The sequence below is a fragment of the Dermochelys coriacea genome, chromosome 1, assembly GCF_009764565.3.
Source record: "Dermochelys coriacea isolate rDerCor1 chromosome 1, rDerCor1.pri.v4, whole genome shotgun sequence".
In the NCBI taxonomy this organism is placed as follows: domain Eukaryota; kingdom Metazoa; phylum Chordata; order Testudines; family Dermochelyidae; genus Dermochelys; species Dermochelys coriacea.
In genome coordinates this window covers 226890914-226917554 of record NC_050068.2, presented here as the reverse complement: position 1 = coordinate 226917554, position 26641 = coordinate 226890914, and the positions used below count along the sequence as shown (strand labels likewise).

General features: G+C 40.7%; 1 long non-coding RNA gene across 1 annotated transcript in view; it reads right to left on the bottom strand.

Annotated features, from left to right (window-relative positions):
* LOC119847270 overlaps positions 1–24677 on the bottom strand; it is a 43773-nt gene extending 19096 nt beyond the window's left edge. The window contains exons 1-2 of the long non-coding RNA XR_006281717.1: positions 24613–24677; positions 2076–2166 (exon numbers count right to left, since the gene is read on the bottom strand). This is a non-coding gene — a long non-coding RNA (uncharacterized LOC119847270). The remainder of the gene's footprint in view (positions 1–2075; positions 2167–24612) is intronic.
* Positions 24678–26641: the final 1964 nt, after the last annotated feature.

Sequence of the window (26641 nt, the reverse complement as noted above, 5' to 3'; positions counted from 1 at the left end):
GAGGCATTGCAAGGTCTGGTGCTGGAGAGCCACTTCTCTAGAGGCTTTAAGGTTTGTAGTTGGGGAACACTGCTCTGGGTGACTTGGAAGCTGGGGTAGTTCTCTCTTTCCAACCTTGCTGGAAGTTTCAGTAGACTAGAAATTAAGGTGGTGATAAATATTAGTATCTGCTCACTCATTATAGGTAAATTTACAGCATATTTATGATTCACAGATTGGTAAGGTGATAGCAGCTAAATTGGAGTAAGCAATCAGATTACCTAGAGGACCTTGAAGTAATTTGTTACGTTACATTTGGCCAATAAGACAGTATAGAAATAAAAATTAAGTATTGAAAAAAATACATGCATTCGATAGGGTTAAAAGATACTGCAGAAAGTGTTTTTCCCTAGAAAAGCATATTTCTTAAGTAAAACTTCCAATACCCAAGGCCTTATTCAATACCAAGAGCTATTAAGTAGTTGTGGTATGGCATTAACCCTGTTATACTGTCTTCCCAGATCCTGCCTTCAATTATATTACTTAAGAAAGATTTAAAGGTATACTATCTAGCTTCTGCAAAATAGATTTGCGAAAATAACACTTTGGTTATTTTAGGTTAAGCAATTATATTTTGAAATGAGAGTAATACATTCAGTGGAAAAAAATACACCTTATGGTGACTTTAATGACTCAATTACGTTCTGCAACCAGATTAAATTGGCTTGAATCCTGGTGGTATTCAACATTCAAATTTTGCTTCCTTAAAGGATTTTCTAGTTGTTGAACTGCTGCTTGTACCCATCTGAAAAATTCAGAATGCCAATTTGAATGGGGTTAGGTGTATGTTTCAGCAATAGCACAGAGTATTCTAGTAAAGCAATACAAGCATTAATTCCTTGGTGTGCAAGGGAAATACAGATTTTTTTTTTTAGATTCTGTGCTATCTTTATGTCTTTAATTAAAACACCAAGAATGTGATTTAATAAAATAATATATCTTTGAAATAAAAGCCCTGCATGAAAGACAGTGTAATATGGTAGTTGCTATGTCTGTTAAGAGCTGCATGTAAAGAACTGCAGATGGGAAGCCATATGCAGTGCACAACATTGAGGAGTTTTACTGATCCTACAAAACACAGGAACAATGCGGCATATTCTTGAGCACCTTCTCCTGGCTTCTTTTCTATTAACTAACCACACATACAAAGACCTCTCTTTTAGGGAGCACTTGTGTGTGTGAAAGGTATGCGAGTTGTGTGGATTGTAGCTGAGGTCTAATTTTGTCAAATGGGGTTGTACGGAGTAGGCAGAAAGTGGCCCAATATTTGCAGTGAACAGTACAAAATATGGAGATCTGTAACTGAGAATAAAGGTAAATATGGAACTCTTGTGGAATTTTTTAAATCCTGTAGTCTTTGTTGTATGGATTCATGTGGATCTATCTGGCTGTTTAGTTAGTTTGTTTTTGTTTTTTGTCATGCTCATCATCTCAGTATTTAAGTGCACAGAAATTAAAGATGGAAATGAGTGCAAGGTCATCTAGTCCCAACTATTGCTAGAACAGGTTCCCTCAATGTATCTTCTGGTGATGAAGGACATTAATCCTTTATTCTAAGGTGGGTAATGGAAGTTGAGTTAACTAGACTCCCATATCTTTCTTCCACTCTTCCCCACTACAACAACCTCCCTGCCTTCTACTTTTCCTCTCCCTAACACTTCACTATCCCCAAAAGCATCTCCCTCATACTCCGAATCCCCAGAAGTAACTTCCACCCCAAGCAGGCAGAGAGCTCACTCCCTGTCTGCTCTATCACCCTCAGCAACTGGCCTCTCAGCACACCACCCTAGTGTCTGTGTTGTACTAGCTATTGGGCTCTTCATCTACTGTTGAGTTCCTGAGCCATTCTCCCATTTCCAAATGGCTTTCCAACGTCAAGCGGGACCCTGCAGCATGTATGGTAATACTCCTAGGCAGACAAGAGGAGTATGGCGGGATTGACCACACCCAGGAGTCTCAATTCAGCCTCCATTCCCTGCCCTCATAGCCTTCCTATTCCTCCATACAAAAATAGCCAATGTTGAAGGTTACCTTACCTCACAATTAGCCAGAATCCTGAAGGTTAAATGACTCAAACAGCAGGGTTTCCATTACTCTTCTTGGGTGCATACAGTTGAAAAGATCAACCTTATGTGGAACAAAAGTGACAAAGGATAAGAATATGTGACATATGAGCACAGACCTTAAATGAGGTGTCCCTAGACTTCAGGATTATGATAGAAACACACTTGTGCATGTCTAGCTATTGAGGACAGAACAATTCTGACCCTTCATGAATGTTTTCCAGGATACTCTGTCTCCAAAAGAGAGAGAGAGAGTATACTCTGGAAACACAAAACAGTCAAAGAATTTACTTTACATTATTTTGGAGGGCCAAGTATGCAGTAGAAGAGAGAGAAAATAAAAGTAGTTTATATGAGAAATGCATGACTAAAATGATACCCCTGTTCATGCTAGCTTGAAGCTTCGTTATTAGTAGCAGGAAGGGGAGTAAATACACCCATTTTATAGTAGAAAGCTACTCAAGCTGTAAAGTTTGGATCTGCAGTCATATCACAGTCCAAGGATATTCTAATAAATGGTTTGGATTTGGCCCACTGTAGTGGTAAGGGGCCAGTCAAAAATAAAAGCCATATTGGGGTGATGGAGAGTTCAGGTAGTCACACTAAGAATACAGCCACCAACCCTACATTATGTGGAATTCCTCTTAGGGGTGGTCTCAGGTATATCTGCCCTAGAGAGAGTTCATTTGGCAGTGAAGCTTCATTATATAGATTATAGGGCAGGAAGGGAGGAAGCGTTTTTTGAAAGGAGGAGGGAAAGAGAAAAAGTTACAGAACTTTGCTTTTAATGTTCTTGTTGAATCTTGTGTTTTCTTCTCCATGGACATAGATTTCCTATGAGATCATTGCTACTCACTCATTTTGTGAATTCTCCTGTCTTTGTACATGGCAAGAAAAAGAACAGCTGGTATATTCTGGTGAAGTTTGTATGCAGTGAATGATGTTAAAACTGACGAGACAACTTAAATGGGTATTTTTTGTTTATGGACATTGTAGGTGAACCCTAATAACATACATTCAAAACAGTGAATTTGTAAGATAAGGGTCTACAATGGTAACATTAATTTGAAATTTTAAAAAATAACCTCCTACCTACCTCAGCTTCTTCTGTGCGACATGCCTTTGCACTATAAAAATGAAAATAAAAATCACAGGTCCTGTTGTCAGAATGCCGACTGAACAAACAGAATAGCTCAACCACAGGCCTAAATTTAATCCTTACTGTCACACCAGCTGCAGAAAGAAATGAGTAGCTCAGAGTCCCACACTCAAGATAGAGATAATATTGATGATTTTATTTCATATTTTTAACTGTCCCTCATAGATGGATTGCTACTTATTTGTATCCTTGAATAAACAGTTCCACAAAATAACTTAGGTGTATTGAATAATCCAAAGGTCAGGGAGCTTGAGCATGGGAAAATATTTGTGAATGAGGCCAAAAAAACTACTGAAAGAGCTGATTCCTAGCTCAAAGATTAGTCTTCATTCGGAGACTGAGAATTTATTGCTGCCAAAAACAGCATTATCAGCTTTCTGTCAGCAACAATCATCAGGATTTCCTTTCCCAATCAACGTGAGCTGTGACCTCATCCTTGCAAAGGTGAAACCCTGACAGGGATTAAAGGCTAATAGAGAGAAATGAGGTAGTAGGGCTAAACAAAGAAGAGATTGTTACATGGTCTAGAGAACTGAGGCAGAATGTTACAAGTGAAACATGAACTGTGGAGCCAAGGGGGAAAACAAAGTATTTTTAAACAGAGATCAAGTAAAACTAGGTCTCTGAGTCTTCCAATGGAAAAGTAAGGCAGTCTGCCATCCTTACCAACAGCGATCTTTTAAGCGGGATTAGAGTAGCCATGTGGTTTGTCAAGCATTTAATTGAGATTCTGGAGGGACACAGTCTGTAGGGCTGGAAACCAATTTAACAATCATGCCTATGATTATATATATAAAATTGCTTCTGTGTGTATAGAATATTTACCAGTCTGAAATGGAGCTGACAAGTCTGGGGGATAGTTTAAGAACATTAAAGTGAAGAAAGGCAAATAAATGTCGTTAAACATGAAGGCAGTTTAATTCCAGGGCTAATAATAAAAGAGGTGGCAGGGGGCATTTATATTGTGTTTGTTTTGTGGTTACTTTTTTAGCTTAATCTTTATTATGGAACAATAAAATAAGAGATATTTATTCTACTGAAATTCTGTTTTTCCAGAGGTCTTGCTTGGCGTCCATTCTATCTTTTCATCTTAAACTTCATTATGGTCTTGATCCAAATCCCACTGAAGGCAGTGTGTATCTTTCCATTGCCTTCAATAGGTTTGGGGTCAGGCCCGTCTTTATTGACAACATGTTTCTGCTGCTTGTATTGGAGACGGACCTGAGCTGTAATCTTGATGCAGATTTTTCCAACATTCAGGAAGTGTTCAGATCCAGGTTTGGGTTTGTACATATCCCTCGCTTCTATCCCACATATACCCTTCTCTTTGTGACATCATGATAGTTTAACACCTGATCCTGTAAGGTGCTGATGCTTTGAACTCCCATTAAAGTCAATCAAGTTAAACATTAACTACAGGGTTCTCAGCATCCTGCAGGATCAGGCCCTTATGCAACAAACATTTATGATCGTGCAGTTTAAGGATTACAGGCCACCTCTGGCATAAGTGGGTGCCACTGTATTCCAAGGGTTCAAGTGGATGGAATCACACCCTCTTGCTCCAGGGCTAAATTTGGCTCTATGATTTCAGGTGAGGGTTAAGCAGAAAGACTAGATGAACCCTGGTTAGTAAAGAGACGAGGTGGGTGAGGTGCTACCTTTTATTGGACCCACTTCTGTTGTGAGAGAGACAAGCTTTCTAGCTACACAGAGCTCTTCTTCAGTCTGGGGAAAGTACTTTGAGTATCACAGCTAAATAAAAGATTGTTAGAATGATCCCTTAGAACATGTGCTAACTACTTATGCTAAACTATCTGTTCCATCTTGTATTTAGCTGTGACACTCCTAAGTGCCTGTCCCAGACCTGAAGAGCTCTGTGTAGCTTGAAAGCTTGTCTCTCTCACCAACAGAAGTGGGTCCAATAAAAGATAGCACCTCACCCACCTAATCTCTGTAATCTATGTCTGTAATATCTCGATACTGACATGGCTGCAACACTGCATACAACCTTATTAGTAAAGGTACTCTGTGTATGTGTCGCTCGTTATACAAATTAGCTTCTAGTACATATAAATAGAATTGTCTCAAAAAAGAATGAATTTAAGGCTTTATGTAAGGTGTCGACAGGTCTTTAAAGAATGAAGTATTTTAGAGGTTTTAGATTTTTCAAGTGATTAATCTGTCAGCCAGAAGTACAACAAGGTTAAGTCCTTCCCTAGAACAGAAGTAACCAGCCTCAGCTATCCTGGCTGATACCCAACTCCCAAAAGGTGGAGCTGCAGGAACAGTCTTCAGACTTTTAAAGGGGTTTTCAGTTTGCTCGTGAACTCTAAGTCAAGTGCAGATAATCCCCAAGCCCACAGAGCAATTATTAAAATGTGAGGCTCATAACGTTCAGAGGCACTCGACGGCCGCCAAGCTGACATTTGTTTCCTATATTATAATAATAAAAGCAGGCAGCAGCATTTTGAGGCTGAGCACAGTTTGTGCACTTTCTGGCCTGACAGGTTTGGCAGGGCAGAAACATCTGGCCTTGCAGTATTAGAAGATTTTTTTTTAATTGTATAAAAAAATCATGGTAATGCTGGGCTTCAGCAACCGTACGACTTCTTCCCATGTTTCAGTGTGAATGGCCTGAGAAATATGATGCCTATTGCTCTATGTGGACATTTCATTTTTATTTATTTTTTTAACAAAACCCAAAGCCAGGCAACATGAAATGGAAGGTAGCAAGCTTTTTGACAGTATGCTAGAAAACAGTTAAGGGTAGGAAGACATATACCATATCACGGTACACTGAAGGGAGAACTCAGGTAAGCAGAATATAATTATCTTAGTTGGAATTTGGCCAAGAAACCAGACCAGCACCCCTATTTGCAGAGAAAAGCACTGTGAGATCTAAGCTAGGCAAGTTCTTTGCAGTGAATAATTTTTTGTTAGTGGAATTTGCATTTAGTAGTTTTTTTTTTTATTTTTTGGTAGCAAACTGAACAAAAAACTTAGATTTTTACTTTTTTTTCCCCATTATTCAGCATGATCCTTATGTGAATAAGTTTAATAATAAAAACATGTTAGCCTTTCGGTTGTCTGCAAATTATTTGCTTTGAGTGTTTGTTATTCATATTGTAGAATTGCTTCTGCTTCCTGATTGAATGAGTAGGGAAATCAAAGAGATTTCCAGATAGCTACACAAAATCTTCTTGTTTGAACCGTCACACAAAAATAGGATTATTTGCGAAAATTTGACTTTCTGTAAACATTCTTCTGAAGAAGTCAGGCCACCTATTTAGATGCTTAAGTATGGCATTAAACCTGGAATTTTCAAATTGTTCTGTAGGAATAAGGTGCCCCATACCCACTGAAATTCAGTGGAGGTTGGGAAATTTAATTCCCAGCCATAAAGAGTTAAGATACCCACGTCTGAAAACTTTGGCATATGAGTTCTGGATAGATTTAGATAGTGTGATCAATACCTTAACATAGTTAAGGAAAATAGTTGTGCTTTCATAATATATTACCTATTAAAGACACAGCTCAGTATAACTGTGGTACTTACCAGAAAAACACTAGTTTGGTGTGAACTGGAACTTTTTTTTCCACTATATATATATATATCTCGAATACAGAGATTTTCTATTTTTATTGGCTCAAGGCCTGATACGGAATTTGTGAGGAAGAACCACAAACATGTGCACCATAGCTAAGATGGCCCTGGAAAATGCACAGGACAATCAGAAAATCAACCCTTCTCCCTAAAATGATAACACAAAGTAAAAATGGTATTTTAAGTTTCCAGTTTTCAACTTTCAGCCATATCTTCCTTTCTACATGTCACTTCTTAGCATTTAAAGTGGTGGCCATTGCCACCTACAAAGTTTGGTTCACAGCCAGCTACAATCTGGAATTTATTTGGCCTCTACCATCTTCAGCACCTACTTCAGCTACCTAAGGGCAAGATTGTCTCTTTCCTTTCACACCCATGCATGAGAATAAGGGGGTGTAAGGCCCTTTCCTTACTCCCCTGCATGGCCTACCAGCAGTCCTCGTTAGAATGCTGAGAAGAGACCAGGCTCCTTACCCCTGCAGACGTGGGTGGGGATTGGGTTAGCAGTGGTAGGGAACAGGTAGAGCTCTGGCCAGCACATCGGCCAGCACAGCTGATCTCATGCAGAAGGGAAAATAATCTGCTAGTGATATAGGCCAGTAGCAGATAACTTCAGCAAAGGGGGACCTGGGAGAGAACTATAACTTTGAATCACAATTCCATTCCTGGATGGTGCTACAGATCTATCCAAACACCTCTCTCTTTCGGCACCCACCAGACTGCTCTGAGGAGACCCAACCTCTGAATCCCTGTATGCTTTAAACTTCAGGTGTTTGAACAGAATCCAGGTACTGCTGCTATTTTGAGGCCTCTATGTGGCTTTGAGGTTTCAACTACCCAGACGTTCGTTGGGAAAATAACACAGCAGGGCATAGATTATCCAACAAGCTCTTGGAATGTATTGGAGACCATTTTTTATTTCAGAAAGTAGAGAAAGCTACTGGGGGGAGGCTGTCCTAGATTTGATTTTGACAAATAGAAAGGAGCTGTTTGAGAATCTGAAAGTGGAAGGTAACTTGGGTGAAAGTGATCATGAAATGGTAGAATTCACGATTCTAAGGAATGGTAGGAGGGAGAACAGCACAATAAAGACAATGGCTTTCAAGAAGGTGGACTTTAGCAAACTCGGGGAGTTGGTAGGTAAAATCCCGTGGGAAGCAAGTCTAAGGGGAAAAACAATTGAAGACAGTTGGCAGCTTTTCAAAAAGAGACATTATTAAGGGCACAAGAGCAAACTACTACCCCACTGCGTAGGAAAGATAGGAAGTATGGCAAGAGACCACCCTGGCTTAACCAGGAGATCATCAATGATCTAAAACTCAAACAAGAGTCCTATAAAAAGTGGAAACTCGGTCAAATTACAAAGGATGAATATAAACAAACAACACAAGTATGTAGGGGCAAAATTAGAAAAGCCAAGGCAAAAAACAAGATCAAACTGGCTAGAGACATAAAAGGAAACAAGAAAACATTCTACAAATACTTTAGAAGCAAGAGGAAGACCAAGGACAGAGTAGGCTCATTAGTCAATGAGGGGGGGAAAGACAATAACAGAAAATGTAGAAATGGCAGAGGTGCTTAATGACTTCTTTGTTTCCAGGTTTTCACCAAGAAAGTTGGTGATGATTGGATGTCTAACATAGTGAATTCCAGTGAAAATGAGATAGAATCAGAGTCTAAAATAGGGAAAGAATAAGTCAAAAATTACTTAGATAAATTAGATGTCTTCAAATCATCAGGGCCTGATGAAATGCATCCTAGAATACTCAAGGAACTGAATGAAGAGATATCTGAGCCATTAGCAATTATCTTTGAAAAGTCATGGAAGATGGGGGACATTCCAAAAGACTGGAAAAGGGCAAATATAGTGCCCATCTATGAAAAGGAAAATAAGGACAACCCGGGGAATTACAGACCAGTCAGCTTAACTTCTGTACCCAGAAAGATAATGGAGCAAATAATTAAGCAATCAATTTTCAAACATCTAGAAGACAATGAGGTGATAAATAACAGTCAGCAGGGATTTGTCCAGAACAAATTGTGTCAAACCAACCTGATAGCTTTCTTTGACAGGGTAACAAGCCTTGTAGATATGGGGGAAGCTTTAGTAAGGCTTTAGCTATTGTCTCTTATGACCTTTTCATAAACAAACTAGGGAAATACAACCTAGAAGGAGCTACTATAAGGTGGGTGAATAACTGGTTGGAAAATCGTTCCCAGAGAGTAGTTATCAGAGGTTCACAGTCATAGTGTAAGGGCATAATGAGTGGGGTCCTGCAGGGATCAGTTGTGGGTCTGGTTCTGTTCAATATCTTCATCAATGATTTAGATAATGGCCTAGAGAGTACACCTATAAAGTTTGAGGACAATACCAAGCTGGGAGGGGTTGCAAGTGCAAGTGAAGTAAATAGAAAAACATTCAATAAGGACAAATGCAACATACTCCACTTAGGAAGGAACAATCAGTTGCACACGTACAAAATGGGAAATGACTGCCTAGGAAGGAGTACTGTGGAAAGGGATCTGAGGGTCATAGTGGATCACAAGCTAAATATGAGTCAACAGTGTAACGCTGTTGCAAAAAAAGCAAACATCATTCTGAGGTGTATTAGCAGGAGTATTGTAAGCAAGACACAAGAAGTAATTCTTCCGCTCTACTCCACGCTGATTAGGCCTCAATTGGGGTATTGTGTCCAGTTCTGGGCACCACATTTCAGGAAAGCTGTGAACAAATTGGAGAAAGTCCAGAGAAGAGCAACAAAAATGATTAAAGGTCTAGAAAACATGACCTATGAGGGAAGATTGAAAAGATTGAGTTTGTTTAGTCTGGAGAAGAGAAGACTGAGAGGGAACATGATAACAGTTTTCAAGTACATAAAAGGTGGCACTGGGGCTTAGCAGTTTTGAGTGAGCCTGCAAAAGAGTTTCAGCACCCCAGGAGGAGGGAGAAAAATTGTTGTTCTTAACCTCTGAGGATAGGACAAGAAGCAATGGGCTTAAATTGCAGCAAGGGCAGTTTAGGTTGGACATTAGGAAAAACTTCCTAACTGTCAGACTGGTTAAGCACTGGAATAAATTGCCTAGGGAGGTTGTGGAATCTCCATCATTGGAGATTTTTAAGAGCAGGTTGGACAAACACCTGTCAGGGAAGGTCTAGATAATACTTAGTCCTGCCTTGCATGCAGGGGACTGGACTAGATGACCTCTCGAGGTCCCTTCCAGTTCTATGATTCTACGTGGACACTCAAGGTGCAGATCCTATATCTGGCACTCAGTCCTGCAAGCTGAAACCTAGCAGTCCATCTGCCCAGCCCCAGTACTGATTCCCTCAGACTCTTTCCATAGCTTAAACATACCCTTTCCTAGACTTCCAACCATGTGGGAGTCTTAGGTTACGGGTTAACTCTTCAACGGCACGTGGTAGGTGTAAAACACGCTACACACAGACAGACTTTGCACAGGATTCTAAACCACTATTGCTCTTTACTTAATCACATGAGAAACACACAGATCTATTAAAAATAACCCCTTCACATATTTCTCTGTCTCAGTTTTCTCACTAACTCAGAGCACTCTTTGGGCTGGGGTCAGAGTCCTCTGGGGCTGTCTGAGATCCTTCTGCTGCAGCACATGGCTAGTCTTCTCAATCATGGAGACTTTCTATCCCACCTAGCCTTCTCTAACTATGGCTGATCAGTGCTCTCCCTCTCTCCTCCTCAAACCATTCTGTGTGCCTCTGAGTCTTTTAGTCTAAACGTCCCACCACCCAACAACTAGTTCCTAAGTTCGCCTTCTGGTGATTTTCTACTCTGTCCACTTCCTCAAATCCCCTGCAGGGAAGTTGGAGAAGCATTAGATGACTTATTTAGCATATTCATTGTTCAGTCAAATTATAGTTCTTATGGTTAACATCTCTCCATTGTCCTTGGTCCGATGGAAACACATGGACATAGAGGCATCCCATGATACAGCAATTTTTCCTAAGAACAACTTCACAATATGAACCAGAATTATAAACTGTATAGATAGATTCCCATATTCATCACAGACTGCTCCTAAAGTAGTTCTGTTATAGCCTCTGTGATGTCACACTCCATATGTTTTATGAAAATATGCTTGGAATGTGAATATAATGTAACTGGAATATGCTTTATGCAAAAGGACAGATTTATAAACTGGCAGGGAGAGGAAAAAATGGTCTTATATTATGTTCATGGCATTTTTATTTTTGTTTTACATTTGTAGGTAATGTTAGTGAGAGTTCTCGGAGAAAGAGGGAGACCATGTATCTTTTATAAACAAATTATGCTTGTATGTACTTATCACCTCCCCTCTCTTCCCTAGGTTACTTGGGAGTAGGCAACACTTCCCTGTGTCCCCGGGCACCTGATGCTGTCGACGGTAAAGGAGATCCTGAGGATCCCAGTGGTGATATTGGAGAGGTAGGAATCCTCAATCCACCCCTCCTCTGCAGTCCCTTTACTTGTAAAGGGAATTAAAATTGATGGTGCCTTCACCTGGCTAGGCCCTGTACACACTCAATGGCATGCCTTGGGAACCTCCAGGAATAAAGCTAAACTAATCTGTGCAATAGGTCTAACTCAAAAATACCAGTTATAAACAATATGCATTTAGAGTAAAGTTAACACACCTTTACTTAACAATTTGAGAAAATATGACTGAGATTAAATGTCACCATTCATTTAAATCAGCAGGGAGCAGTTCAATAAAAAAAATAACAAACATAGTTTATAGTAATAAATGAAACTAATCCAACTTGCCTTCACACTGCCACCAATTACTCCACCCTTAAGTGTACACTGCTCTGGATTTCAGCATTCTAAACACTTATGTGGGTGCGCCTGAAGATCTTGAAGCTGGAGACAGCACTCTGTGGGTCCAGTGAATCAGTCCAGCCAAGGCAACAAACTGCACAACTCCTCTGAAGACTGGAGTTGTCTTAACCAAAGGTCAGCAACCCTGGGTCCTGGTTCGATGAGGAGACCACTCTGCCTCTTCTCAGACTCAGACAACTCCATGGGTGGCGGGTAAACCCCCACTTTGGGGAGGCCCTGCCCTGTCTGCCTGAAGGCCCCCCTCCTGCCCAAGCCCTGAGGCACCTCATCCCTCACCCAGAGGAGCCCTGAGATTCCCCCCCCCCCCCACAGCTCGAGGATCCCTAGCCTGCCCACCCCAGCTCTGCTGGGCCAGCCCCAGTGCCGCCCCAGGCCACCGTCTGGAGCTGAGCCCCTGCCGGCTTCAGGGTAGAGGGGCAGGGAGGGCAGGGCCTCGCGGTGGTACATGGGCGGGGCCACAGCCTGAGTCTGGGGAGGCTTAGCCTTCCCTGGCCTTTGATACCTGCTGCCCATGGACAGTTCCTTAAAGTTTCTTTGCTGTGTCCCTTCCCTTGCAAGTACTTTCCCAAACAAGGGTGGTAGCTATTCACATTGCCTTCACTGCAGGCCCAGCTCAGTCAGCTCTGGCCACTGCAACAGTCTCTGCCCTGGCTCCAGTGAAGCCACCAAGCACTGCTGAGGCTCCCTGCTCAGTCAAAGCCCCAGCAGATTGTCAGCAGCAGCTCCTGCTATGGACAGAGCTCCACACAAGGAATCTCAGCTCCTTTCCCAAAATGGAGCCCACGACCGCATCTCTCGCTCACTCCCTGGAAGAGAAAGTCTCTCTCTCCCTCTCTCTCTCTCTTCCCCCAAGGGATCGTGGAAGTTGTGGTCTCCAAGGCTAGATTGCAGCACACAGGATCTTCCCAATTGGAACACTCCCAGTTAAAGTTCAGAGGCCCCTCTAGTAAAGGGTGCCTCCATAATTATACTTGACGTCCACATATCATAATGATGGTTTCATTAAAAATGCACTAATAGATAGACTGGAATTAACATCCTCAGTAGGTCTGACAGAGTCTGTTAACGTTCTGGCGGTGATGCAAAACTTATTCATATATACAGGCTATATTTATTTAATGGATGAGTTAGTCTTTTCTTGTCTGGGTTGTGTGATTCAAATTTATACTCTTGGTTTTTTTAAAAAAACATAGATAATTAGCAGCACATTTTTATATCAAAGAATAAATTACATCAATTAGATAATTTATATATTCTGTCTAGCAGCTTGGGTTCCCTTCTGTTACAGTTCAGGGCAACTGCACCATTATTTTCCCCTTAGTGGTCCAGCAATGGCACGCACTCTCAGGCTTCCAGCTCCCCAGCTATTGCCTCTTCTGGGTAGAGACCCATGTCTCTCTCCCTTCTAACTAGGGCGGTGGTTCTCAACTCTGGTCCACCTGCCACTCTGGTGGCAGGAAAACCCCTGGTGCGCTGGGTCAGTTTGTTTACCTGCTGTGTCCACAGGTTCGGCTGATCGCGGCTCCCACTGGCTGCGGTTCGCTGTTCCAGGCCAATGGGGGCTGCAGAAAGCGGTGTGGGCCGTGTTGGCCGCCCTTCCCACAGCCCCCATTGGCCGGGCACAGCGAACCGCAGCCAGTGGGAGCCGTGATCGGCTGAACCAGCGGACGCAGCAGGTAAACTAACTGACCTGGCGTGCCAGGGGCTTTCCTGCCACAAGCGGTGGACCAGAGTTGAGAACCACTGAACTAGGGTATTTCCAAGCTGCACAGTTCTCTGCCTTCACTGTGTATGTTGCAGCACTGTTTGCCCAAGGACACCCGCTTGCTTTCTCTTCAGAGATGGTTAACAGGTGTAATTCCTACAGTTATAAGGTAACACACAGCACTTCCTATGCAACCTACTTTATTCTTAAGGTAAAAACATTTAAAGAAACATATTCAAAACAATAAAAAAACGTACATTCATGCTAATAAGCTTATCAGAATTAACCTCAACTCTAACATGGATTCTGACAGGAGCAGCCCTTCAAACCTCCACACAAGGGGATTCCTTGTGGCTACGCGTGCATCACAGCTTCAGCTCAGAAGAAGCACACAGTCATATGGGGCATGTGCATGCCCAGTTCTTCCAAAAGTACCCTAAGGATTGGGGTCCTCCATGAACCAGGGTTCCTGTCCATTTGCTGGATCAGGAAGAAAGCCCTGAGCCAGTTTAAAACCAGGCTATTTATCCAAAACCTCTTGCTTTGTCTCTTTGAACTAGTTATGCACACTTTTCTGGGAGGCGGTTTCTCTGGAGATGTTACAGCCTAAATGAATGTGTATAATGACCTTCTGCTGTTCTCCTATTCACTGTTCTCACAGAAAACCATACAAATTCCACAATAACCCCTAAACAGTTGCATTTTTAATACCATGGGCCCCCAAAAGGATTAAACTTGATTGAATTAGGTTAACTTAATTAAAAAAACACTCATTCAAGATATTGCAGGAAATGGTCATTCTGTCACACCTTCATTTACTGACTCCCTCTCTGTAGCTCTGTAAAATATTTTCCTTTTGGTGAGACCCCCTGCCTGACACACAACAAATGAAATACTGTTGTTTAGCAATATTACTGGAGGTAAAATGACACAGTGAGGTGACTGTTTGAAAAGGTGTGACTGTGAGTTTTGAGAAATATGGGCTAAGAGATGAAGAACCAGATCACCCTAAATTCAGTTCTTTGGGAGCAAGAGGTCAATAGATGCTCAGCAACCTATTGTGGTATAAGTATGTGATATTGAGTAATGATTTTTGTGACTATTTTGAGTCTTTAAGTCTGTGTTTGTTTGTTTGTTTTCTTCTTGCACATTTGTTTAAATCTCTAATTCAAAAAATCAACATCTGGAATGAACTTTTATTTGCCATGTAAACCACATCCTTTGACAAGCCTCCTTGCTGTTTTTGATATTGGCAGGGTAGTGTACGGAAGTCTGCATTGCTCATGCCTGACCTGCTCAGTGGATAGTTTCTGGGGCTGTCCATCCATCATTTCTCAGGAACATTAAATTCACTAAGAGCCTGACTCTCTAATGCCTTCCACCTTATACTGTCATTCATACCTATGCTCATTCCTGGTGTTCATCCCCGTGCTGGCACTATGCCAAACAGGGAAAGAAGAGAAGTGGTTTGTGCTTCTCCCAGCTCAGGAACTGCCAGGGGCCACCTCAATCACCAGCACAGATGAGGACAGCCCTAACTTGTCCCCCTTCTGCAATGGTCGCTCTGGGACTTTGCAGTGGTGCAGATCTGTCAAGATTTAAGATTATCTGAGCCACTTCCCTCCCAACTAGGACTTGCTTCCCAGCTTTCCTCTGCACAAGAGTCTTTTGCAAAGTAGGGAGGGGCACAGGGCTGGGTCCAAAGTTCCGATAGAAGTCTTCTTCTGCCATGATATTCCCTAGGAGAAGCTGGGAAAGTGGCAATGCAGGTGCTTTGCAACCCCCATATGCCATATACACCAGCACAAAAGAGGCCACAGGGCCACTATGAATCCAGCCAGGATATCAGAGTATACATTTGTTGCATTTGTGTAAATGAGCACACAACACACAAGGCAGTAGAGAATCAGACTCTACATGTTTAAAAGACGGATGAGGGGGGAGGAAATTAGCCTTCTGTCGCTTAATGAATTTATTGGAAAGGGGTGGATGATATTTCAAGACTGATAAAAATGAGTAAAATTGGTGTTTCTCTGTTAAGACCGAGGGCATTGTTAGAAGAGTCCTGTGAATCGGATGGTTGAGTTTCATGTTGATAGGTGTTTAAATCTCAGATATCATTAGTAATGGGGAGAAAAGAAAAGATCAAAAATGGCCCTTTCAGGACAAACCAATTCATTATTTCCTCCTTTACAAACAATGAAAAAGGGAAAAGTGTTCTCATGAGAAACTGTGTGCATTTCCTTAAGAGGGTGTACTTTAGATCAAGGATAGACTAAATTATGTGTGATGTTCAGGTTGCTAAGGTAACAATGCATTTTTTATGAATACCAAAGCAAATAGATTTTTAAACCTAGAGTAAATCATTAATTCATATCACTATTTTTGAGATGGGTTGGAATGACTTGGATATTGTAATCTCTCTTTATTTAATAATTCAAAAGTGTTCTTTTATTTAAAAGTAAACACTTAACAGTGCCTTCTTTTGGCCAGTTATGCTCCTTTTTCTCTATTGCACTCCTTGAGAAATAACTAGTATTGATGGCATTTATGAATCAAATAAAGCAGTGGGGCCTTGATTCATCAAGGTACTTAAACACATGCCTAGTTTTAAGCATGTGAGTAGTCCCATTGTAGGGACTTTGTAGACTACTCACATTTTTACAGTTAACCATGCGGTTAAGTACTTTGTTGAATCAGGGTCTGAATTAGTCAGCAGCAGTATATTCGATGCTTGTTTAATTGCAACAATGATTTCTGGTAATGAATAGCATCTTAACTAAGATTTTGTTTTTAACTCACTGTTGTAAAACAAAAGCTGATATACGCCCTTTCCTGACCCAACGTTTTTATCTGTTTTAAGCCTAATTCTAGTTTCCTTTTAAACAAAATGGACACAATGCTGACGACCTTCCTCAAGGTCCAATCCTGTAAAGTTCTGAGTATCTACTTCTATGGGCTGAGCACCTTGCAAGATCACGATGTGATCCTGATATGTGTTGAGCACTGCCATACTCATTGACTAAAATGATAATTGTAGGGGATCTGCTCATCTTGGGATCCAGCCACTATTCAAGCAACACTCCCACTTTCATCAATGCCTGAGTAAGGACCTAAGGACTGAGCTAGATCCTAAGGGGTGCTAAGGAAAGGCAGGTGTTCAGGACATTTAGAATTTTTTCCACTAATAGAAGATGAATTCCATTATATATAACTTTCTTCTTTCTTTTGGGAAATAAATTATGATCTGTAGTTAGAAAATTATCAGAGTGACTTTTACCCTGAAGACACGTAGAGACAAATTCTTCTCTGATGTATAAAGTGCAAAGCTGACATAACTCCACTTAGATTTTCTTCTGCTTTACACTGGTGTAGACTGTATGGATATGATTACCCTTACACATTCAAAAAAGCTTATGCAAGTTATCGCTGTAGATATAGTGCTTGACTTTCATTTTCATTGCACTTCCATATTGCCACTAGTGATACACTATTTCCATATATAACACAGAAATGAAAAATCCTTTCTAAGAGACAAAGCAATTTCTCTTCGTATTTTTCAGTTTACTGGGAATAACCCATGATGATGGTACTTCATTCTTCTTAGGAGACACCACCCACCAGGTTGTAAAGTGATATATATATGTGTGTGTGTGTGTGTGTGTGTGAGAGAGAGAGAGAAAGAGAGAGAGATAAGGAACTGATGCATGTCTAACGCATGGCACAATGAGCAGGGGGAACTCCACTGATTTTGGAAGCTTTGAAATCCCATATGATGATTATTCCACACTAAGTCATTGTTGACAGTTCCCTGAACAGATTCTTTCGGTGGGTAATTAGTCTCCATGCAGCATGAATAGACTAGTTTTCTATCAGAAGACTGAATTTTAGCTGACAAATTAGACAGATTCCCTAAGGCAAGAGTTTTATGCAGCTTTGCCATTCTCACTAAAAATGTGATTTATAATAGATTCCTCTTTACTAGGCACTCCTTTCTTCAGGAATGAAGGCACACACCATTCCCAGATTCCCTGTTTAACAACATGATTGTACAAACCTTTGTCTTCTATTAAAAAACACTATGCCGCTATGATTCAATTTTGACATGTCATGTGACTTCTATTGACCAACGAAAAATATGACAGTACTCCAGAAATTGGGGCCTATATTCACAAGCTATGCAGATAGTGGTGTAAATTACAGCTCAGTAAATGAGTGAGAGTATAATCTGATACGTTGTACATTGAGGGGTGGATGGATATGAATGAAGCAGGAAAAACAACCCACAGAGGTGTGTAAAATAAAGAGCCTGAATTGTACAGGCATAAAATGGAAGCACCATAGTAGAGAATCAGGCCCAAAGACTGAGGGGACCTACTTTATCTTACACCCTCGTGTGTCGTTTTTCCTGCTACAACCTCATCCTTCTGCCCCTTATCATGGAACTTCTACTAATGTATGGTTACTAATACTCATTTACGAATGTGTAATATGTATCACCATGTATATTATAATACTATGTGGAGTCAGGGACATGACAAACCTTTTATTCGCATTTATACAAATCCAGCCATTTAACCAATACTTAGATGAATATGAGTCAAAAACAAAATATAGAGGGCTTGATTTTGTTCCCATTGACTTCAAAGGGCACAGGATCTGGTTCAGATACTTTAAATGTCTGCTTCCACTTGGCATGAGCCATTTTTTTACTATAATCCAGGACCTCTTGCCACCATCCCCTGGTGCCTGAGGCCCCCTTCCTGTTCCTGCCTTCAAGTCATCATTTAGCCAACACCCTCTTCCCATGACCTCACTCCCCTCTCTGCCCTCTTCAGGGTGGAAATCAGTATTTGTATTCAATGAATATCAACAGCCTCATTTGAATCAAAAAAGTAGCCCCCATCCATCTCTAACAGAGATTTTAATATACCATTTGTTACTGTTGTTTGTAGAATATTTACAGGAAAGTATCTGGTACCTTTGAGGTTTACAATACATTGTATGATTTGTGTACAAGTACACGGATCAGTATGTGGTGTAATGTGTCTAGTAAAAAACCATATTCTAGTACTAATAAATGGATGATACTTTAGAGATATAGATAGTACACATGCTGGAACAGAGATTTTATTTTAGTCAGATGAGAGTCTGGGCCTCCCTACCCTTTGGAGTACTTGTATATAGCCCCTTCAGGCCTTTCTTTCATCCATAAACTGGGAAAATTGTAACTAAATCCTCTGTGATCCCCATGCTGTATAGAAAGGAGACAGAAAAAGTTGCTTCCTTTAGTATATAACTACTGATAAAATCATCAGTTAACTTGTCCTGTTCAATATGCAAAGGAGCTGCAAGGAGTTGGTGCAAGTAATAGAATTATCTGAGTACCAGCAAAACTTTTTCACAAGTAATAGCTACTTTTTAATAAAAGGTGAAGGTTCACAGAGATTTAGTTTTAATCAAAGTTATGAATTCAGCAGAATTGTGAATTGTATTTGTAGCCAGTCTATGCAGAATGAGCCTGATTTAATCTGCATTTGATTGTTTAGTAAAGTCAAATGGCTGTTTTGTTTTGTTTTTTTTTAAACAATACATCTGTATCACTAAGCTTTTAAAAAAAATCTTCACTCTGGTAATGTGATTCTCTGAAAAATAATACCAAATAAGAATAGATTCAAAGCTTCCCTTCAGAGGTATAATTAGCAGAACTTTGTGGCATGCCTTTACCTAGCAGTTGAAAAAGTATCTTGCCTTTGTTCAGGTCTCTGTGGATGATAGCAGTTTCTTGGTGGTTTCCTTGTTTAGTAAATGAAAAGCCCTGTATATGCCGATTAAATCCCAAATACAGCGTGAAGCCCAGTGCTGACTGAATTCTCCGTGTCTTCTGAGGAAGTTATTTTTACTCTGATTCTAGTACTTGTTCCTTCTTTAGTAAGCTTCTTGTAAAAATCAAACACCTACTAGTCCTAATAAAATAAATGACTTTACACTTATATGGATTTTGTTGTTCATAATGCTATACCAAAATTAACTAATTGATTCTCTTTATGTCTCTGTGAGAAAGCATTTAAATGGTGTGTGCAGATGGGGAAACTGACACACAAATCAGGTGTCTGATTTAGGAGAGTTGGGAATTGAACCCACTAGTTCCTAGCTCTTAATCTGTTGATTACTTTAGTAAATATTTTTAGGTATAATTTCATGTTATTTTGTGTTGATAATTGGTAATGGTATTTTAAGTAACATTTCTTAAAGCAATATGGGACTAATTTTCAGAAATGTTCCAAACATTAATCCCAATAGGTTATTGTTTGGGTGTTAGTTTAATTTTAGTGTAGGAGAAATGGAAATTATGCTTATCTTACCATTTTATATGATTGTATTTTTAACTTTTATGACAAAGAGCCATACAATAAACTTTTAAGCTATGTAAATTGAAATTAACGAATGAACTGTGTATAATTATTTACGTTGTAAGACTGTAAAATTCAGACTTTTTATTCAGTTCTGAAGAATATTGTTTTACCTCCACTAGATGTCAGTCTGTGGACAGATCTTGTGTGAGGTGGTTATTGGTGAATTAATCAGAAATTGTTAGTTCATTTCATAGCTCTGTTCTAATTTTTCACCTACCATCAGTAGAATAACCACAAATAGGAGATGTTCTGAGTCACTGTACTGTTCTCCCTTGTTCTCTGATCTTTTATCCCTCTTTTCTCCTTTTAGTAAAATTTTTAGCATTGATCATTTCCACCGATGCTGCTAGATGGGAGTAGTGCTACATCATGCAAGATTTTCCTGTGGGTACTTCCAGTGTTCACTCATTCATTAGGGGACAAATTTTGATCTCTTTACTCAGATAGGTAGTGGCTTTGTTGGTGAGTGAGTACCATGGGACTGTTTGAGAAATATGTTACTACTTGAATAAGGTTATTAGATTCTGGCCCAAGGTTCGTCATCCTAAAATGCTCAGAAGCCTTTCCTCTAGTTTTCTTTCCTAGGGCATTCTTCTCCAAAAAATATTTCTTTCCAGGGCAGGTTCGATATCTAAAGTATTTCTAGCTATTGTTGCAATAACCAAACAGATCGACACATTTAGGAACTGAAGTGAATTCTCAAACCAGAAGGATTTATCTGATATTGGGAAGCATCACAAGGAAGAGGATATGGATTTTTGTACATATAGGTTGGCATCCAAGGATCTCTAACATTGTTACTCAAGTTTCAGAGTAGCAGCCGTGTTAGTCTGTATTCTCAAAAAGAAAAGGAGTACTTGTGGCACCTTAAATTTGTTAGTCTCTAAGGTGCCACAAGTACTCCTTTTCTTATTGTTACTCAAGCAATTTATTCCTTCTTTTATTCATTTTTAAAGCAATCACCCACACCTTGTCTCCTTCAAACCCCTCCTCAAAACCCATATTTGCCCACAATTCCTCAAACAATACTCTAATTGCCTCTAAACACGTTTTAAAAAGTAATTATTAAACAACAGTTAGGAACTAACAAGTGTAGTTGTGGTAATCAGGGTCCAAACACCTCAAGGGGTATGAACCCCAAAGAATAAGCAATTGAATCCACTGCTTATATGCAATTTATTGTGCATAAATATATGTCAAGTGAGGCCTTTTATAAAAGTGTGTAATGTTCTCAACTTGATGGTCATTAGGAGATATGTATATGATAATGAATGTACATATGTGTAGTACACTATAATTGTAACCAGAATGCAACTCCAGCGCCACCTCTCAGTCTTGTGGGACAGCAGTTAAACAGGGAGGAGCACTTCCCAGATTAGTTGTTTACACGAAACTAAGTCCAAGAACCTAGTATTGTACAACCTAGGGAAAGAGAATGGTGGACCATTAAAGTTAATGGAAAAGTACTGAAACTGAAAAGAAAATCCCAGTCTTGGAAATCTAAGGAAGGATGGAGTTTCTCCCTCTCTGTGTAACTATGAATAAGGTTAAGATTTTGGCACGGTTATTTTTACTAAAAATCACGGACAGGTCGCAGGCAATAAATAAAAAATCATGGACGCCCACAATCTGTCTGTGACTTTTACTAAAAACAGTGGGGAGGGCTGATGGGGGGTGGGGACGACTGAAGCCTGAGCCCCACTGTGGGAGGCGGGGTTCCCCCGGCCCTGAGGCCACAGCAGGTAGCGAGAGCTCCTTCAGTCCTGGGGCTGCAGTGGGGGTCCCATGCTGGGGCTTCTTCCGCCCTGCCTGGCGCTTCTGCTGGAGAGCAGGGTCGGGTGTGGGGCTCCCCTATTGCCCCCAGTACACTCTTCCTTCCATCCCCATTACTCGCTGTTATCTCCTGAGCATTGATCTCATTTTATGGGCAATTTAAACTGTGAGCTCTTTGTGGGAGGGGCAACATTCTTCCTCCCTTTGTAAAGTGCCATGCACTCTTCTGACGTTATGGACAAATATGACATAATATTAATATAGGCACATGCACATCCTTAAACTACACTAGCATCAACCTACAACATGAAGGGAAACAACACTTATTTTTCTTTTAATTTAGAATCATGTGAACTTGTATTTAAAAAAATGGCATTAGCTTGGTATTGGACTTAACATAAAAAACCAAACAGACACACCTAGCATCTGGCAGCTGCCATTTCTCAGGACAGAGAGCAAACTGGTTTGTTCCTATACCGACCTACTCCCCTCTGCTCCCTTCTCACTATTGTGTCCACATCCACAAGCACTTACATACCACACTTCTCACAGCTTCTGCTGCCTGAATTTGAATCCTAGCTTTCACACTTTCTCTGTCCCGCATACATCCCAACAGCCAGCCTGTCTCCCGCAATACAAACACACTATACCCAAAGCAGTCCTGCTTTCTCTCTCTCACACACAGCAGTCACCACTCTACCCACACAGTGCAATCCCTCGGCTCCCTCTTTTTTCCTACTACTCGCACACACCAAAACAGCCCCACAGCATCCCCCTACTTTCTAGCAGCCTCTCCATCTCTTGACACGCCACACAACCCTCCCCCGCCTCCCAATACATATACACATAGCACAGAGAAAGCAAAAAAGAGAGGCTATTTACTGGGACATGTATACTTGTATGCAGTGAGATGTATGTCATGTGTTGTAGAGAAAAGGAAAATTGCTGTGGCAGTCAGTCTATGTTCTGGGGATTAAACCCCAAACACAGCATGAAGTTCTATTCCCAGGCAGATGCTGAGGGTGGAGCTGATCCTACACCATAGATGTCAATGGGAGTTTTTCATTTGAGGCAGGATCAAGCGCTAATATGTGAAGCCCTTTGCTGACTGGATTCTCCATGTATGGGGATAAATCTCTAAACATAATGAAGTCCCATCCTGGCCATCAATTTCTGACAGTGAGCTGGGGCTTCTGTCTTGGTTATATTTTGGCAACACCTAAATAGCCAATAAAATATGATTGAATTGGACAAGAGGGGTCGTTCTTGTGTGAAAGAGGGCTGGGGAAAAGAGGAGAGAAAGAGAGCAGGGTTAGGCTTGTTAGACTTCAAGAGGAAGTCAGTTGGGATTCAAGTTCAAGCAGCCCAAGAGAGATTTTCAGCTTGGGTGGGGGGAGAGGCAGTAGCTGTGAAATGTATGGAATGTAACCTGCAGGGAGAACAATGTGAAGTGGGAGTTAGGGTGTGGGGGGCAAGCGGTAAGACACCATCAGCTTTGCTCTGTCCTGCAAGATGGCCATTGCCAAGCTAAAAGGGAAAACTACGCACAGTCATAGAAATGATTAATCTTCCATTGGCATTTCCTAGCAGATATGTGTCATTTTAAAAATCAGAATGCTATAGAGCCAAGTTCAGAGGTATCATGCAAGGAGATGACTCACTTCCTATAGCTTAGACTCCCTTATATTCCAAATCCTTTAGACCTACTTACACTCACTCTGCTGATGTGTAAGGGAGTCTAAATTTACATCTTCCAGCTTCCCAATGTGTAAGTTTAGGCCTGCTTTAATTTCACATTTTTACAGCCTCCTGTATTTTGCTTTTCTTGTTCTAAATTAAAATCTAAAACTTCATTTTTATAATAAATATAACATACATAACAACAATAACGCAAAATCCCCCAAACATGAAACTAACCAAACTCTGTCAACTGTCATCCTGACCAATTTGCTTCTGTGCTGTGTCCCTTTCACTACAAATGTCTTTCTTGTCTTTTTAGATAAGCTCTTTGCGTCAAGGGACTGTGTCCGTCTATAAGTTTGTGTAATGGCCCAACATAATTAATAAATTCCATACAAAAAATTGGTTAAAGAACATTGTTAAGGTTGGAACCTTAAGTCAAAAGTTAGGAAATGCTTCATTCACTGTGGAAGTTCGAAGGTGTGTAGCAAATGAGGTAGAGTAAACTGCAATGGCTCCGAACCTGATACATATAGCAGCACAGAGAATTTCATCCTCTGATTTCTTTGCAATACCACTTGTTTCATGACAATTTGGTATTGCTTCAATCACTTCCCCCAGTTCTCTGCCACATTCCCTTCCAGTCAGATGGACACAAGGGGCTTCATTTGCTTCTCTTTGGTGAAAGATTGTTTGCTTCTGTCACCGCGTAACAAGAGTGTGACACACATGAATGGGGTAAGAAACAAAACCTTAATTTCCTGGCCCCAGTCACATGACCTGGGGCAAGGGCTAAAGCCAAATATCCTTGTCACTCATTGGGTCAGTATCCCATCTCCAAGAGTTACTAATAGGTTTGGCACACTACAATGTCTATGTTGCCTCTCTGTTATTGTAAATTATTTACATCAGATATAATCATAAAGCAGAGGTTATAGAAAGAAGTCTCCAGTTTCACAGTTAGGTGAAGACAATTACAATAATCAAGCCTACAGGTTATAAACACTAATATTATTGTGGCTAAATCCACATCTGACAGGAGAGGACACCATCTTCTCACCAAGCATAGATTGGAAAAAAGGCATTTTTCATGGTTCTGGCAATTTGGGTATTCAGAAACAATGAAATTACAAGGCAGCAAATTTACAACTCATAAAAGGATCACACAATTAGCCTGTGAAACTCACAGCTACAAGGTATCACTGAGCCTAAGAGTATAGCAAGATCCAAAAAAGAATTGGATAGTTACATGCATAACAAGAATATCAAGTTAGTATAAGCCAACCTGTAAACTAATGAAGGTTATGAAGAAAGTACCTCTGTCTGTGTGAAAGTTATTCCAAAACTGTGTATTGCAATGATTTGTGCACCTTCCTGTGAAGCATCTAGTGTTGGCTACTGTCAGACAAAGGGTACTCAATTAGATGGACCTGGGATCTGATTCATGACAATTGTTCCACCTGTTTTGAGATTCCATTCCAATTCAAAGAAACAAACACAAATTTCTAGCTCTATCAGAGATAAAGATAGCCTTTGAAATGTACTTTGATGTGTGGGCTTGTCAGTTTGCCACAGGAACTGTTGTAAAAAATCATGAGGGTTTGTGAAATGTTAGGCCATCTTGTCCGGTTATTTAATTTAATCAATATCATCTGATAGTTCTTATTTATCTAATTAATTTCCAATTGATATTTGTACAAGTCTTATTGTTTATGTGTAACCTTCAAGCACTACTTGTTGATACATGCCCAAGTCACATGTCAAGGCTGGCTTCAACCCTTGTGATTGACAATCATTAAAAACAAAAGGGTCACTGATGGATATTAATGCAGGAGAAAGAGAAGTTTACCTCTAGCCTAGCTCAAGAGGGATGACAATTGAATTTGTTTCTAAAGGAAAAGGCAGTATGTTTGTAAGCAGTGTCTGAATGAATGCTTCCCTGACAGCTAGCTGGGAGGGGGAGAAACTGTTTATGTAAATAAGGTTTGCTGCTGCTCTGCTTATATATTCAGCAGATACAGTGGTGTCAAAGTGATCAACTTTGGCAGGGGTTGGGTACAAATCACCTTAGTACTGAATGCAGGGGTAGTGATATATGGTTACCAATGTTGTAATTACAGGGAGTTCTCGGACTTACGACACAATTTGTTCCTCAGAATTGCATTGTAAGTCGAAATGTTGTAAGTTGAAACCACTTTTCCCATAGGAATCAATGGTATGAAGGGGGGATTAGTTCCTGAACCAAGGCTTGATACACTATTTTCACCACAATAACCCAGATTTTTATACTGAATGAATTATAGATGACTAATGTTACAACATCAATGTATTTACTGTAAATTGGATTTTGTAAATAGCATTCAAATAAATATATAAACTCACATATGCTGCTCAGAATACCAGCAACACCACCTCAGAAAGCCAGTAAGAAGTGCACACATGCTGAGGCTCAGCCAATCACCGTTCAAGCTTTCTGATTGTCTGAACCCGGGCCTGGGAGCCAATCAACAACAAGCAGCAACGCTGCCCGGCAACAAGCTGACCTGCTGCCTCGAAGCCAATCAGAAGCTACCCTTTCCAGCTCCATACCAGTATAACGCAGCCGGGAACTCATTTCAAGTGAACTTTATGCAAATCGAGCATCGTAAGGGCAAAACAAGCATCATAGAGGCGAAAAGGGCAGTCAATTGAAAAGCATCATAAGGGGTGTCCAATGAAAGTTGGGCGTCATATGTTCGAGGACTCCCTGTATTGTAGGAATACAGGAAAGCAGGACTGTGCTTTAACCTGTCCCAAATGAGGGGGCCATCCTCACTTGAAAGAGCCTCGTTAAGCCAGGAGTTCGAATGTCAGCGCCCTGTGAAAGTAAGAGGATGGTAAGAGGATGCAGGAAGCTGCATACCCTTATCAAGGATTCTCGCTAGACTGGTTTAATGGGTTCCTCCCCACTGTTCAAAGAATAGAGATAAATAAGCTTCATTAGGAGCCTCTTTGTTATGTTAACTGCCCAATAAGAGCTAAAATCAGTTGTGGTAGGACTATGTTTCTGCCCTGCCTGCTAAAAGCTAAAAATCACTGAGAGCTTAAATTACCTGAGATGGGGCAGTATTTCTGCCCAGCCTGCAAAGAGCTAAAAATTACTACGACACTCATGTCTTAGAAGAGAGGCAGGTGGCAGCAGAAGGCGACTGACAGTCAGCTGGTGAATGAGTGGCTGGTGCGGCAGAGAGGCATGATGAGCAGCCAGCACAGCGGCTGGTGGAGAGGCAGTGTCAGCAGACGGCCAGTGGAAGCAGTGAGCAGGTGGCCGGCAGGAGTGAGCAGTCAGCAGGGTGGTTGGCAGAGA